A 17,277-nucleotide genomic window follows, 5' to 3' on the forward strand; every position below is an offset into this window, starting at 1 on the left:
GGTAATTTATTGAAAGGAATTGTAGAAAACCTATGGGATGTCAAGGAATACATTTTGGAAAATCAGTTGCAGAATTGGTTGAATCTGGATTAAAATGATATTGTTCTATTTTATAAGAATATCTCCACATATTTCTCAGCGACTGAAAAAATACCTCCACTATTTCCTAGCCACTAAAGATATCTCCACATATTTTCCAACGACTAAAAAATATCTCCACATATTTCCCAGCGGCTAAATATATCTCCACATATTTCCCAGCTAAAAAATTATCTCCACATATTTCCCAGCGAATAAAAAAAAATATCTCTAACCATTTCCCACCGCAGAGATGCGACTAAACACAACCTGATCCCTGAACCAGCTTTGCTCCTGACGAAGAATAGTTCTCCTGCTCTTGCTTGGCCCGCGTCCCTCGGGATATAGAAGGCGTTCGTGCGAGAGATTCTCAGGAATGATGGATTTCATTCCATTCCCACAGCCCGCCCCCCTCATATCCACCCTCTCCCACCCAAGAAGATGGTTTGCTCTTCGATTTGCTTCCTTCTTGTTTGCCTTCTCCGGATTTGACTCTGCCAGTTCGTTGCAGCTTCTTCTTAGATTTGAATAAGGAATTCGTTATTTTGGGAAGAAGAAGAGCCATGATTAGCTCATCTCCTTAACAGATACATCATCATCATCATCATCATCATCATCATCATCATCATCATCATCATCATCAATAATAATAATAATAATAATAATAATAATAATAATAATAATAATAATAATTTAACCCTCATGGCTGACCTAGACCGAGTCTCGTCGCTGTCGAATCTCGTGAAGTGCTCTTTCTTCATATACCTTACAGTATATCTGTTTTTAGTACTACTAAACAAATGCCCACCCACCCACACACACACACACACACACACACACACACACACACAGAGAGAGAGAGAGAGAGAGAGAGAGAGAGAGAGAGAGAGAGAGAGAGAGAGAGAGAGAGAATACTAGTAATAGACTAAAAAAAGTAAAAAAAGACTGAAAATGAATTATAATTTGCTCCTCACGAACGAAGCCACAAAACATAAGACCGATGTCAGAATCCTACCTCTTTAAAAAGAGTCAAAAAGAATAAAACAGATCGTCAGAGAAATAAGGAATAATGAAATAATGAATGATACAAAATGAAGGACAGGCGTTGAGGAAGGGAGGCGGATAAAGAGGAAAGAGGGGAAAACAAGAGAAACGAATAATGAAGGAATGGAATTAAGGAGAAGGTTGATGCTCCGTGCGAGTAAATGTTGTGGAAGGATGGAGGAAGAAGGCGAACAGAGAGAGAGAGAGAGAGAGAGAGAGAGAGAGAGAGAGAGAGAGCGAGAGAGAGAGAGGTTCTCTTTAATAACTTTCACTCGTTGCGTATTATATTGCAGATAATGACAAAGATACACGATTCTGTTCCGTAATTGGATTCTAGAGACCTGCGTCGAGACTTAATAAAGAAGCTGTTTATGATGGCGAACATTTTCGAGCATAATATTACCTTTACAGCTTGCAACACACATACACACACACATACACACACACACACAAAGAGAGAGAGAGAGATCATTAGATCACGCACTTGAATCTCATGTGGAACTCAGATAATTTCCTTGGCATTTTTGAAAGTTTGCAACATTCGAATTCCCGGACTTATTTTCAGAGAAGTAAAGTAATTTTTCAGTTATTAATTCAACTTATATTGGAAGAGGCATACCGCTTAACGTCTGGAATCTGTTGAAGCAAATTAATGTAATTATTTTGACACGTTTCTGGAATTGTGAAGAATTTTGATGAAAACTTGACGCCAAACTTGCCATCCAAGTACTTAGCCACTTTGGAAAATATGTGTTGTCGTTTTATTCTAGGATTTAAAGCTCAAATACGTATATTTATCAGAAAATGAATATTTTTAATATATATTAATCATATTACTGATTATTAATAAAATTGTATATCGTTAAATATAAGAAAATTGAAGAGTTTTGTTGAAAAACTTTTCAAAAAGTGTATGGGAGTCCGCAGGGAGGCGGGGTTTAAAGGTAAGGGAGTAGTCAGGATTGCCATAACAATGTGAAATTATACAATTTTAAAAGCAAACTTTGACGTTATAGAGAATGATTAATTAGATAAAGTTCTAATAAATAAGTTTCAATAATATTTTTATGTATTATCATTTCTTAAAACGTGATTTTTTAATCAAAATATTAACATTTATAGGACATTACAGTTGGTTATCCTGAGTCTTGACACTAGTAACACAGTCCAACCAGAAGGTGACCCAAGAATGTTGTGTACAGTGTACTGCAGTGTTCATTTATACATCACACTTCATCTTATACATCAAAATAAAGTATTTACAATACATCTACATCTCAAAGGAAACGGTGAGCATGATTTAGGGAATGTTATTTATGAGTTTATTATTTAAATTAATGAATTAACGACTGACAGGGCCCCATACAGGTCCGATTTAAACTAATATATTCTGTTTGAAATTTTATGATTTTAATAGTAATTATTTTTATTAGTAGACAATAAGCCCAAAACTACCGTATTTCCCCAGTTAGTCTCAGTTCTACCGTCTCATTATAGACGTAGGTCAGACAGTTAGTGCAGGGTATTGCCCTCGAGGCTTAATCAGGTCTATGGAACTAGATACCACAGTCGATTTTTAATCGTATTCTGCCATATCTGAGTGTAACATGAGGATAAATTGACGTAAGTTCCTCATTATGCAAAGGGCGTCATCTAGGCTTGGCTAGTCGTAATCGTAGGCTACGGTAGACTAACCTAACTCTTAGGGCGCTGTTATACAGGTGTTATAGCCCAATTTCTGCTTTTCCCTTTTGGGTCATTTATTTTATAGGTAATTCTAAGCCGGCTGTCCGCGGTGAGCTAGACTGTGGCAGTTGGCGTTTTTCTATGTTATTTTACTTGCCTTACAAGGATTTAAAGTAATATTTCCTCGACCGGTTGTAACTAAACTGTCATTGACCTTTGAAGACTGCACGACTTGAATTACCTAACGCGCAGGTAGGTCTAAGCCGGCATTCAGCGGCAAGCGCCCCCCCACCCCCCATGGCTAATACGGCAAAAATTGTAACCAGTAAACACCCTAGGGTACGTTATGTTGGTATTTTTAGGGGTGTTTACTGGTTACAGTTTTGCCATATTAGCTATGGGGAGGTGGGGGGCTTACCGCGGAATGCCAGCTTAGACCTACCCCGCGTTAGGCAATTCAAGTTGCGTAGTCTTCAAATGGTCAATGACAGTTTAGTTACAGCCGGCCGACAAAATATTGCTTTAAATTCTTGTAAAGCAAGTAAAATAACATAGGAAAACGTCAATTGCCATAGTCTAGCTCACCGCGGATGACAGCTCCGCACGAGGCATAGGGTGCCATTTAGGCTAACAATAACTGTACTCTAGACTGACCAAACCTAGCCTAGCTCTTAGGGTACCAACACAGGCATTATAATATCCGCCGCTGGTATGCAACTGCCTTATATACTTTGCCCATTTATTTATTTATTTATTTATTTAATTTTTTTTTTGCTGTCGAGTCTGTCAAATCTTCGTGTGACATCCTTTCAGTTCAATCTGTTAGGTCAAGTAAAAATGTTCTAATTGTAAAACCGTAATTGATAGCAACACCTTAGTTACACCATAGCACATTTAGGACACTTGGCCAGGATTGATTCATGGTATTTCAAAAGGAATGTGACCTAACCATATTTACTTTTACCTAACCTAACCTTAGACATCATACCCGAACCTGACTTGGGGAGGCTTCCCCCTCCTCCCATCCCTGGAAAACCCCTTCCCCTCAAGAAAGCTGTGACCCCCTTATTATACATTCTACCCAAATCGATCCATTTGCATTAGTCATGTTTTGGTTTGCCAGATTAGTTTTGTGGCTGAGGCTTTCCTTTTGCAGTGGTACCTCCACAGCAAAGACCTATATGTGGGCTGGTTGTAGCAATGTCGCTTATGCTAAGTGCAGATTTCTTCATTGTGGTAAGAATTCTTAGAATAACCATTCAGTATAGGCCCACCAAGGTGGTAATAGGTTAAAGAAGGGTGTGAGGCTGACTATATTTAATACTGTGGGTGATTTTTCTGTTAAACTGAAGTCTGCTGGTATTACTGTGGCACTGTAGTTTAATTATGCGTGCATATCGGGTCTTTTCTGCATTTATGATTGTTTTTTATGAAAACCACTGGTTTTTGTGTTTCTACAGCTCCTTGCAAATTTTAAAGTTACTAGGGAACCCTAGTTGGAAACCAGGGTTTTAGGTGATTTAAAAATCAATCAATTTAAACAACGGAAATGGTCTAAAATGCACTGATCACAAAATAAGCGGTCAGTCTCTCCTAACATAACCTAATGCACCAGGTCCTTACCTGGCTGGTGGCACGGAAGCTGTACAATACAGTATGGGGATGCAGACTAACCTAACGTGGTGCTGGGTTATTACCTGGCTACCCCTTTATGAAACTCCCCTCCATCCTAATCTGACCCAGACAGCCATAAATCATAAATGTGAAATGTTGAAATTACTTGTAACCTTATGTTGCATACATGTTCTTGAATGGCACTAGGGCTACCCCTTGTCTCTCCCATAACACTGCATCTAGCATATCTCTTACCTAAGATTGGGAGGTACCTCTTATCAGGTCAACGATTTTGGTAGGAGAGGCATTGACTGTATTGTTGGAAGGAAGTTGTATTTCCAGGTGGATAGAGGTTGCATAAATTTACAGATAAATGAGTAAAGTTAGTCATGTTTGATTCAGAAAATATCTGGGTACTTAAGTATTAGACTTTATGACCTCATAGTTGGTTGAAAATGTTAGGTAATTATGTAAAGGAAAAACCATGAAGTTATATAATGGAGCATCTCTAAAATCTGTAGTCCCTTTGGAAAAATGCCAAAATGACATGTATTCGACCATTTAAGTATTTTAAGTATTCTGGATCATGCCCTACTTAACCCGCCCTCGGGCTTATGACCATCAATCTTGAGTTGTATGTGGAGCTGTCATCTTGTTTTTCAAAAAGTTTTATATATGGGTTTGGTTAGTGGGACAAGAGGCTCTTGGAAAACCATATCAAGATTATGAAGGATACCATAGCAAGGGGTTTACTAGTTGGAGATTTAGTTGGATAAGGGTAGGCAACACTCCAAGGAAATTTAATGCCTTGTTAAACTCCCGTAGTTGCTGGATAAGTTTACAATCTAGCCTAGCCTAATCCTGGCTTATCTGGTTCGCTAAAACAACCAAAACCCAGGTTTTTTGTTTGTGATAGACAAAACGTTTTGAAACACCTATACATCATAGTCCTCATGTCATGTCTATGGCATACATTGAGGGAATGTTTTCCTGGAGTATATTCAAATGCTTATTGTGGTTAATGCTTGTATTGTACAGTATTTGGCCCAAGTTAAAAGGACTGCTGTTCATAACCTATTGATTTATGGGTCTCCCATTCTGCCATTGATGATACAGCTTTTGAGATACCAAAATTGTGATTCAAGCTGTATATTATAACTTTACAAATGAGCAATATTATAAAACACATTTCCCTCATAACCTATTTACCATAACTGTGTGTGCTCCTCCCTTCCTGGACTCTTGGCGTCATGGTTAGCACAGAAGAGCAATGTCTTGTGGGATGGGCTGGCCATCAGTGGGTCCTATGCCCTGGAGTATTCTGTAAATTGGCGAAGGTCATTGCTTGAAATAAGGCTATTTATGGTTAATGGATTTATATGAAAACATTCATATTTTGTATAAACATTTTTGGCTGCTGATTCCAAGTAATTGTGTTCACATGACAAATACTGTATATATAATTAAAATTGACATTTAGGACACCACATGCTCTGTCAGCTGTTGAGCTTGTGGCATGGTATCATGGTTTTAACTTGAGTAATTATTATGTAATGATTGTATGAAAAGTGCAAACACACCATGAAGTGTAGCCTGTTTTCCCAAGGACTTGATTTCTATAGATTGGTGGGTTTGCAAAGCTGTTTTCACTGCATCATATAAGTTACTTCTTAGCCTTTGAGCACAAAGACAGTTCGCAGTTTCCTCTCTTTCATTAATTCCAGAAATATGTGTGGAATTTTACTATAAATGACTTGAGTTATTGTATATAAAATTGTAGGCTTGCATTTGAAATTTTACTCAGGAATGCTCTGAGCACTCAGGATTCTTTTGTAGTTGTATGAAGTCACATTTTCCCTATATGATTTATTTATTTATTTATATTGTTTTTACAGCATTTTGAGAACTGGAACCCAGGCTTTTCCCACTCCTCATGGCTTTAATTAGCGTGCTTGTTACATAAAGGATCAAGAATCCTGCTAACAAGGGGTTCTTGCAAGTCACTGGACAGGAAACGTCATCAAGTGTAGTGCCTTCATCAGAAAGCACAAGGCAAAAGTTTTAGAAGCGGCAATTCTTTCACCGTAAGGTTTAAGGCTTTTATTATCTTTTAGTTTTTGTTGCCTTTCACTTGAAAGGTAAATATGCAGGTCTTTATTGCCATTAGTTCTAATAGTACTGTACTAGAAGTTAATCATAAGAACAAAGGAATTAAAACCTATGCTTTCGCATTTTTATTGAGGCACACTCATTCAGATTTCATTTATTGCCAAAGTTATCAGTCTTAATGGCTGTAACTTTGCTGTTTCTGAGATAATTCACTTTCTTGTGTATGTATGAAGTCGAAGATTCCCCATATGATATATTTATTTGTTTTTACAGCATTGTGAGAATTAAAACCCAGTCTCTCCCACTTTTCATGGCTTCAGTAAGCATGCTTGTTACCAGGAAGGTCAAGAATCTAGCTAGCAAGTGTTGCTTGCAAGTAAGTGGATAGGAAAGCCATCAAGTTGTCTGAAGACAGAAGATGAAATTAGTGATGGTAAGTCTATCACTGTAGGGTTGAAGGTCTTTTTCTTTTAGAGTATTTTGTTGCCCTTCACCTGAAAGATTAATGTTGCTAGTCTTTATTGCCATTGGCTGCAATGAACTGTATTAGAAATTAACCATAAAGAGTAGAAGTTATTTTGGAGTTAATTTGGAAAACATTTTCACTCAGACAAGCACTGATTCATTGAAATAATATACCTTACTGTACTGTACTGAACTGTTCCTCTTCATTGGTAAAGGAGTGTTGAGTTTCATTGTTAAATGAGTGTAGAGATTCATCGGTAAAGGAGTTTTGAGTTTCATTGATAAAGAAGTTTTGAGTTTCATTGATGAAGTTTTGAGTTTCATTGATAAAGAATTTGTGAATTTCATAGGTAAATTGAGTTTTGAGTTTCATTGGTAGAGGAGTACAATTGAATTTGACACTTAAATCCTCTATTTGAAAGAGTCACAATAATCTGTTGGTGTCTCTCCTTTTTATAAAACATTCTAAACAGGAATGCTTTGAAATCATGCTGTTAAGTTTCTTGCCAGTTTTATTAAAATTCATAAATTAGGTCTCATATGGTGTGCAGTAGTACTGGATTCTACGATGCTCAAAAAAAAAAATGTGAAATTAGTTTTTTTAACAGACTAGAAAGAACGGAATAGTATATCACCAATTAAAGAGATTTTAGCACTTAACACACATTAGAAACTGGAGTAGAACAGGATGTAGATAGTGATCCACATAATCGTAATGTCATCTTATGAGTCGGTATTTAAATAGTGTACAAAAGGATAAATTAGGTATAAGTATATCCAGTATTATAGGCAAGATAAACACAAATTCATGGTCATGAGTACTATGTTTTTAGTGACTACTATTATGAGGTAATGTCTGGGAAGTAATAATGTTATTAATTTTAATACTATTGCTATCCATTATCCTTTCCTCTACACCCAGTTGTTATTTTAATATTAATAGAAAATAAAGTCCCCACCTTTCTTATTGACTAGGTAGGTATTTTGCTATGGTATTACAAGTGAAGCATGAAGGAGTGTCTAATTAAATTTAAGGCCTTGTATGTTGCTGTGTTAGACAACCCTGTATCATATCTTCCAAGGTTAACAGAAAGTTATATAATAAAGCATTGGTTGTATCTGTGAAACGTAATTTTTATATATATTTGCATTATTCAAATACCAATACTTAAATGTAACAAGTTGACTTCACTAATATAGATTATCAAATTGATGTATGTTATCAAATTGATATACTCGTATGTATAACAGCTTTTGACCATTTAGTGTATTTTGCAGAGTTTCTGTTTCAGTTTTTGTTCACCATACTTGTGTCCATACATCTGTTTAAAATGTCAGATTAAAAGCTCAATAAGGAAAAAAAAGGACAAATTTTCTTATGCTGTAAGTGTCAAACCTCTGATGACCCAAGTCGTGTGTTGTGCTTTTTCAGTAAAAAGTTTTTGTTAGATGCATTTATTCCTTGACATAGGAGTTGACATAGTGTACATTTTGTAATGTTACTTAATATAGACTGCACTATGAGTTGTAATTGCAATGTAGTAGAGAAAGTACTGCCATGTTCGCAAGCCAAGTACTGTGTTTTAAGTCCAATGGTTTTCTTCCAGATTCAGTGTTACAGCTTTGGTTTTTCATCGATGAGAACTTCCGGTTTACATATGGTGAGAGGCAGTGGTCAGAAAAGAGATTCCAGTATCCGTATCAGTGGAAGCTTATCGTACATACTTTGACCAGGTAATTTTGTCTGAATTGCTTCTAAGGCAACTCAACATACACATGTTGCATTATTCTAGTAAACATCCAGTGAAGATTTTCAAGTTATTTAACATTTACTAGTTATTCCACAGCACTTGTTTCCATTTAAGAAAGTGTAAACATAATCCTAACAAACCATTACTTATGGTAATCCAAGTTTGTGGTTAAAAAATTTTCCATACATTTCAGTTTAGAGCACACAGGTGGATGTGTACATAAGTTCTTTAGATCCCTTGGTGTCCCTCAGCAGTTTGATCAGTCTTCATGTGTCTGAGTTCATTATTCAGAGATTGCCCAGTTTTTTCTGACTTTTCATGAAGTGATTCCTAATGCTCATTCATGATTGTTTCAGCACAAACCAGTTTCTTTTTTTGCCAAATCTGTGGTAGCAGGAGTCTGAGCCCCTGATCATCCAGAGTGGCAGAAACTGGTCATTCTCTACATTCCCATTCCCCAGAATGATTTTTCTTTTGTATTTTTTATGCAGTAATTTTCATTGCAGTCGTTTTGAATTATTAAATAATTCTGAACTATAGTCATTTGAAAACCTGTCTCTTGCTTCCCCTTAACATTACAGTGCTTTGGTACTAGGAGTCTTATTAACTTTTGAAATTTTATTTTTAGGTTGTATTGAACTTTTGTTCTAATACATGAATAGTTCATGAAATATTAAATTTTTTTAATTTTTAGTAATATGACCCACTCAGATTGTTGTAGAAAGGACATTTTGCTACCTTACTTTTTCATAATTTCATCATTGTATGGTGCTGAATTACTTTCTCATCCCCCTATGTCTGGAATTTTGTCCTTGAATTCAGCTAATCCATCCATCTGTCAGATGAGCATTTGCTTTGAAATAAGCAACTATTCCAGCGTTCACAGTGAAATTTCATGTAGTTTTGTTTACACTAGTGGCTGTTGAGTATGGGATTTTAAGGAGTAAGGGATTGTTCTTTGCCTTACTCACTGTGCATTTGAAGAACGAAAATGGTTTGCTTTGTTTTCTCACTGTACTTTTGAAGAAAAAATTTTTCAAGTATTTTTAAACTAGTCTCCTAACTAAATGGTTTTCTTAATGTTTAATGTGCCTTTATTTGCATAATTATTGTCAAACTGGTTTGGTTAGTCTAATTTGTCTGCCTTTATTTGGCCTTGGGTGCCTCCAAATTTTTATTTTAGCATTTTTGTATTTTCTGTTCTTGTAGTTATGTCCTTTCATGCCATTTGCTGCTGGTTATTATAATATAATTTGCATTATTTTAGATGTCATACATCTATGCTTCATGAGAAACCTCAGCAAATTTGTGAAATAGGGTTAACCTCTGATTGTATATATTTTCAGTCAGGGTTGCAATTAAAAGGCTGAATGGGGTGGTTAACCTCTGATTGTATACATATCAGTCAGGGTTGCAATTAAAAGGCTGAATGGGTTAGTGATGGTAAAGTATGTGTATTTGGAAGAATATTTTCTGAATGTAGAATACTTTTCCAATAATTAGGCAATTTAAGCATTGCCTGGCTTAAAGTAGAGAAATGTCTTTATGGGTGGATATACACAAGTCATAAAGTAGAGAAATGTGTAGTCAAAGTAGAGAAATGTCTTTATGGGTGGATTGTCTTTATGGGTGGATATACACAAGTCTTATAATAATATATTTTTATTGAACAGCAGTAATAGTGATGAGCCAGTTTGAATACAGATTATCAATGTCATATATTGTTCTTTGGGTTTAGCAGCTGTATTCCATTTGTTATTTGTTAGTACGTATCTCATAGTAGGGAAGTAAGGGATGTGCATATTAGTTCGTAGTAAGGAATGGGTTTAGCAGCTGTATTCCATTTGTTATTTGTTAGTACGTATCTCATAGTAGGGAAGTAAGGGGTGTGCATATTAGTTCGTAGTAAGGAATGTGCATATTAGTCCGTTTTTTTTAAAGTATTAACAATGAACTCTATTGTTCTTCCAGGGACCCCGGAGGATGAGACCAGACTTGTGTCCTTCCAGCCACTCCTGTTGGACGATGTTGGACGATGAGGGCTAGACTAGAAATGGGTTACCTTCCAGCCACTGCTGCAGGATAAGGATGCAAAGTGTGTCCTTTCAGCCAGTATTACAGGAAGATAATGGCTTGACCAGGGTTGAGTTTCCTTCCAACCATTGCTGCAGGACAACCATTGCTGCAGGATGATGAGCAGGTGTCCAAACTTGAGTGTCCCTAGCCTCACTGGAGGCTGAGGAGACTAGACCAGAATTGATTTACCTTCCAGCCGCTACTGCAGGACAACGAGGATCAGACCAGAATTGGGTGACCAAGCCACTGATTGATGCAGGACAATAAGGATGTGAAGTCTATCCTTTCAGCCCCTATTGCAGGAAGATAATGACTTGACCATGGTCGAGTTGAGTTTCCTGCCAACCACTGATGCAGGACAATAAGGAAGTGAAGTCTCAGTCTCAGTGTCCTTTCAGCCACTCTTACAGGAAGATGAGTTGAGTGCCGGTGCAGGACAATAAGGATGTGAAGTCACATGGTCCTTTCAGGCACTATTACATCGAGCTGATAGGCGAGTGTCCATCCAACCACTACTGGAGGGCAAGGATTAGACCAGAGTTGGGTTACCTTCCAGCCACTTCTGGAGGACGATAAGGATGTGAAGTCTATGTCCTTTCAGCCACTATTGCAGGAAGATGAAGACGTGACCAGAGTTTAGTTTCCTTCCACCCACTACTGCAGGATGACGAATCAACCAAGCTTGAGGTGACCTTCCAGCCATTGCTGCAGGATGAAGAGGACCAAACAGTTTCCTTGCAAGAAGCCATTGCAGTAGATTCATCTGGACTTGAGTGACCTTCCAGCTACTGCTGTAGGATGATGAGGACTCGACCAGACTTGAGAGTCCTTCTAACCATTGCTGCAGGTCACTAAGGACTCAGACCAGATATGAATGTCCTTCCAGCCACTATTGCAGGACAATGAGAGCTCAACCAGACTCCAGTGCTCTATGCAGGAGGACACTGAGCTTCACCAGACTTGAATGTCCTTCCTCCTATTGCTGCCAAAAAAAGTTCTCAACCAGAGTATCCTTTCAAATTGCTGCTGGGTGAAAGAGGATTTAGCCAGATTTGAGTGTTCTTCCACTTGTTACTGAATGACAAAGACTACTTAAACTTAAATGATCTTCATGGGATGATTGATAAGGATCCTGGTTGATTTGGGCTATATAGCTTTCTCTTAACCTTACTGAAGATTCATGAGGAGTCCATTTGTGTTCTTGACTGACGGCAAAGTATGTTCCCAGCCAGTGTTGAAGAAAGTGGATAATCACGTTGTTACCTATGATGGTGAGGATTATGGATCCTAATCTAACATTTGACTTTTTACAGTAGAGAGTCTTCTAAAGTTGTTTTTCAGAGTAGGAGTGATTGGTAGTTTCAGCTAATTTTGATAGTTCCAGCTGCCCAAGTTTTGGTTATTTCTTGACCATTAAGCTGTAGTTTCCAATTTTAGTGTTCTTCGCTGTATTGATTCAGATTGAGTTGCTCTTGCTTTCCCGATTCAGATTGAGTTGCTCTTGCTTTCCCATGTACATCCATGATTGACCAGATTGCTGTAGAAAAGTGTTGAATGAGATGACAGTAAAGTATCTTCTGTATTCATCTTTTTTTAATATCCTAGAAGAAATTTTCATTTAGCATTTCAGTAAGCAAAGTACTGTATTATGAATTATAGCAAAAGAGTTTAGGAAATTGGTCTGTAAGGTTTGAAAATTTATTGCCTTGGGATACATATGTACATTACATTGCTAATGTATTTAAATTACATAATTTTAGTTAGGCTTTTTAAGTGTAAACCTGCTTTTAGATTTGCAGGCTATTCATTTTAATTATCAAAAGTGAAGAAACGTAATCAAGAACAAGATGATGTTTCTGTGTAATAATGATTTCAATTTATTGATTTCTAAAGAACATAGTGAAATTGCGCTACTTACCACTTACTGCATGATAAATACTGCTAAATGTCATCGCATCCCTTAAGTCCGGTGGATTGCTTTTATTTCCTACCCTTAAGCACCGGTATCCTAAAGCATTCGCTCCCAATCGCCTGGAAGAGGTAAGAACCATTACATGATGTGCAAGGTACAAAATTAATTTGATAAAAATTAATTATCGTACCAGCTTTCAAATCATTTTAATGGCTACCAAGAAGACAGACAAAGCAAGGGCCAGTTGTCAGTAATGGAGAACGTGTGAAGGGGGAATACCAGCCATAGCTCTGAAGTAAGAGGACCTTCCTTTTGGTTTTGTTAGAGGATAAAAGATATTAAGTGCCCTAAAATTTGTAGGCTAATGTCTCCCTTTCTCCTTAAAAAAGGACACACCTTAACTCTTGTACATAGACTTTCAAAGATAGAAAAGCCCGTAAAACTGTAGACTAAAGTCTGCCTTCCTCCATAAAACGCTAACCATAACTACTCCTGTAAGTCAACTTTATAACAAAGATGAAAATACCCTCAAAATTGTAGACCAATAATGTCGACCTTCCTCCCTAATAGACAAACCTTAGTTCTTTATGTAAATCCACTACATTGAGGGATGGGAAAGACATAACTTTGAAGTTTAAAGGGAGGGGATCATAATGAATTTAAGTTACAAAATCACGCAGTCCCCAGAGAATGGACAACCTGAGCCTGTCTTCAGTTAAGTGCAAATACCCGTTTGATGTTTCAAGTCATTACTGTCGGGGAGATGAAACTACTAACCACTAACCATGAGTGGCAAGCCTTCAGCACTAACTTCCCATCAGCTGACAGGCTCTCTTAACTTCACGACCTCAGCATTGGTTGCTCAACAAATTATGCATGGTGTTGAAATGGCAGACTGCCTATCACTCAACTGTCACTTGATACAGTGTTGAATAGCATCACCCATTAAATATAAAGATCAGGTCTAATCACAAAAATGAATACAGAAGTGAACAGATCAAATATGAATGTAAACCCTGTATAAAAGAGTTCTCAAGATGAGTATTTGGATTTATGACTTTAATGTACCTGCTTTTCTTCCATGTATCAAAGACTATTCGCTTTCAGGCTGAATACAACACCATATGTTAATGTGCAGCCTAAAATCACTTACCAGGTCAAAACCAGATTAACGAATTACAGAATTAAAGAGTTAAAATTACAATATCATCCACGAACCTTTCTTGAGTTACAAGCACCACACGTGCATACGATTGTTAATACTGAATGGGGTTTAGAAACCTATTTTTTGTAATCACAAAGGAATGTTAGTTACATTTGGCGAGATATTTTTTATTAAAAGCGTTCATAAAATTTGGATTTCTATTTGACTTTAGAAATAGGCTATATACATACAATTATTGATCTTGCCCACGAGAACAGAACGAGTTGAAATACTTTAAGGTACTGTACTTGAATTTGACTTTAAAAATAAGCTATATAAATATAACAATTTATCTTGACCATAAGAACAAAATGAGTTTAAATACTTAAAGGGACTGGAATTTGAAATTAAAAGTAGGCTATATAGCCTAATTACAGTTATTGATCTTGCCCACAAGAACAAAACAGTAGGATTCCTTAAGGGATTCGAACTTGAATGTCAATATAGGCTATATAAATACAATGATTGATCTTGCCCACAAGAACACAATAGAATTCCTTAAGGGATTTGAATTTGATAGATCTTGCCCACAAGAACAAAACAGTAGAATTCCTTAAGGGATTTGAATTTGAATGTCAATATAGGTTATATAAAAATTATTGTTCTTCCCCACAAGAACAAACCAATAAGGAGTTAGAATATCTCAAGTATAAAAGGCAAATCAAATACTACTACAAATACTCTCTTGTCCTCAGACAAATATAGCCCTCATTTTAACAGACATCAAGAAAATGAATCTCACCTTGCTGAAATGTCCTTTGAGACGCAAGCAACTGGAGGAACCACTCAAATTGCCTTCTCTTTTCTTAGTCTATCATGTGAGTTCAAGTCAATAGGCAATCAAAAGCTGCAATGAAGTGAATTTCTCAGTCCACCTCGTAAGTCTTCTTAGCAGATCTTGCCACTGCCTCTAAAATAAAAAAAAATGGATAAAAACCTAACCATAGGAATTTACTAGTACATTAGCACTATTCACTGACTTGATGTTACTAATAGTGCAAAATAAACTTGGTACTGTGTGGTTACCTAATTTGTAATTAAGGAAATACATCGACAATGTTTTTCTGAAGTAAATAATATACAAAGCTTATATTTTGACTAAGTTTCCTTGCCACCACATAAACGACAAAGAGAGAGAGAGATCGAGAAACGAGAGAGAGAAAGATCGAGAAACGAGAGAGAGAGAGAAAAACGAGATCGAGAAACGAGAGTGAGAGAGAAAAAGAGATCGAGAAACGAGAGAGAGAGAGAGAGAGAGAGAGAGAGAGAGAGAGAGAGAGAGAGAGAGAGAGAGAAAGAGATCGAGAAGCGAGAGAGAGAGACAAAAAAAAAGATCGAGAGAGAGAGAGAGAAAGAGATCGAGAAACGAGAGAGAGAGAGAGAAAGATCGAGAAACGAGAGAGAGAGAGAAAAAGATCGAGAAACGAGAGAGAGAGAGAGAGAGAGAGAGAGAGAGAGAGAAAGATCGAGAAACGAGAGAGAGAGAGAGAGAGAGAGAGAGAGAGAGAAACGAGAGAGAGAGAGAGAGAGAGAGAGAGAGAGAGAGAACGAGAGAGAAAGAGATCGAGAAACGTGAGAGAGAGAAAGAGAGAGAGAGAGAGAGAAACGTGAGAGAGAGAGAGAGAAAGAGATCGAGAAACGAGAGAGAAAGAGATCGAGAAACGAGAGAGAAAGATCGAGAAACGTGAGAGAGAGAGAGAGAGAGAGAGAGAGAGAGAGAGAGAGAGAGAGAGAGAGAGAGAGAGAGAGAGAGAGAGAAACGAGAGAAAAAGAGAGAGAGAAAGAGATCGAGAAACGAGAGAGAAAGAGATCGAGAAACGAGAGAAAAAAAGAGAGAGAGAAAGAGATCAAGAAACGAGAGAGAGAGAGAGAGAGAGAGAGAGAGAGAGAGAGAGAGAGAGAGAGAGAGAAAGCGATCGAGAAACGTGAGAGAGAGAGAGAGAGAGAAAGAGATCGAGAAACGTGAGAGAGAGAGAGAGAGAAAGAGATCGAGAAACGCGAGAGAGAGAGGGAAAGAGACCGAGAAACGTGAGAGAGAGAGAGAACGCGAAATAAAGAACGAGAGAGAGAGTGAGTCGAGTTCCCTCTCTCACTGCAATTTCCAGCGATTAAAACCTACGACATTATCAAATTTGTGCCCCCTAACCTTGTCACCCCCGACGTCCAACCCGAAATGAAGTGGTTGGGAAACGTTCAAAATAATCGTGGACTTCGCTGTGCTGGGAGACTACTATTTTTTTTTACAAGTTACTTGTAAACTTTGGTGAACCTTCGTGGCCTAATAAATATTATCTATCATGTAGTATATACCTATGAATCTTATAGTCTTATTCACCACTACATTTCCATCACAGTTAAAGAACTCATTTTATCTTTATGCGTTTTACAAGAAATTTGTAAAGCTTTAAAAACTTTTGGACACTTTCGTGAGCTGATAAATAATCTTTATCGTCAATTAACTGTATATGAATCTCAGTCTTTTACAACACTACTTTCGTATCACAATCAAAGAACTCAATTTATACTTGATAACTATGTAGAACCTTCGTGACCTGATAAATAATGATAGGAAATTTGTAAACTCTGGTAAGCTTTCGTGACCTGATAAATAATCATCATGAAGTAATTGTCTGTCATCTTATCACCATTAAATTTATATCAAAGAAAAAATTATCCTCGTTTTACTAGGAATTGTAAACTTTGGTAAACCTCCGTAGCCTGATAATCACTATCAAGAATTATTTTCCTATAAATCCTACAGTCTTATACGCCACTACAATTCCATCACAATGAACTCATTTTATCTTTTTCTGTTCTTTAAGAAATTTGTAAAGCTTTAAAAACTTTGGTAAACTTTGGTAAACTTTCGTAACCTGATATATAATACTTATCATGAAATAATTGTCTGTCTCAGTATTATACAGTACTACATTCCATCACAAAGAAATAATTATATCATTGTTTTACAAAGAATTTGTAAACTTTGGTAAACCATCGTGGCCTGATAAGTCATTATTATTACGCAAATGTCTATGAATCTTATAGACTTATACACCTCTACATTTCTATCAGAGTAAAATAAATAATTTCATCTCTGTTTTGCAAGAAATTCTCTAAAGCTTTCAAAACTTTCGTAGGGTTTCTTAACCTCATGTATAATCCGTATCATGAAGTAATCGTCTATGACTCAGTCTTATACAACACTACATTTCTATCACAACCAATGAAATAATTTTATCTATTTTATAATTACATTTTCTTTGTTTTATAATTAACTTGTAAGCCTTCGGAACCTGATACGTAACTATTCTTATGAAGTATTTGCCTATGAATCTCAA

General features: G+C 36.8%; 1 long non-coding RNA gene across 1 annotated transcript; it reads left to right on the top strand.

The window, feature by feature from the left end:
- The first annotated feature begins 2,265 nt into the window (after positions 1-2,265).
- Positions 2,266-10,992, top strand: LOC136850771 (uncharacterized). Its single transcript, XR_010856739.1, has 5 exons — positions 2,266-2,411; positions 6,318-6,506; positions 6,805-6,964; positions 8,604-8,730; positions 10,719-10,992. It is a non-coding gene; the product is annotated as an uncharacterized lncRNA (long non-coding RNA).
- The last annotated feature ends 6,285 nt before the right edge of the window (positions 10,993-17,277 follow it).

Source organism: Macrobrachium rosenbergii, chromosome 22 (genome assembly GCF_040412425.1).
Source record: "Macrobrachium rosenbergii isolate ZJJX-2024 chromosome 22, ASM4041242v1, whole genome shotgun sequence".
NCBI lineage: Eukaryota > Metazoa > Arthropoda > Malacostraca > Decapoda > Palaemonidae > Macrobrachium > Macrobrachium rosenbergii.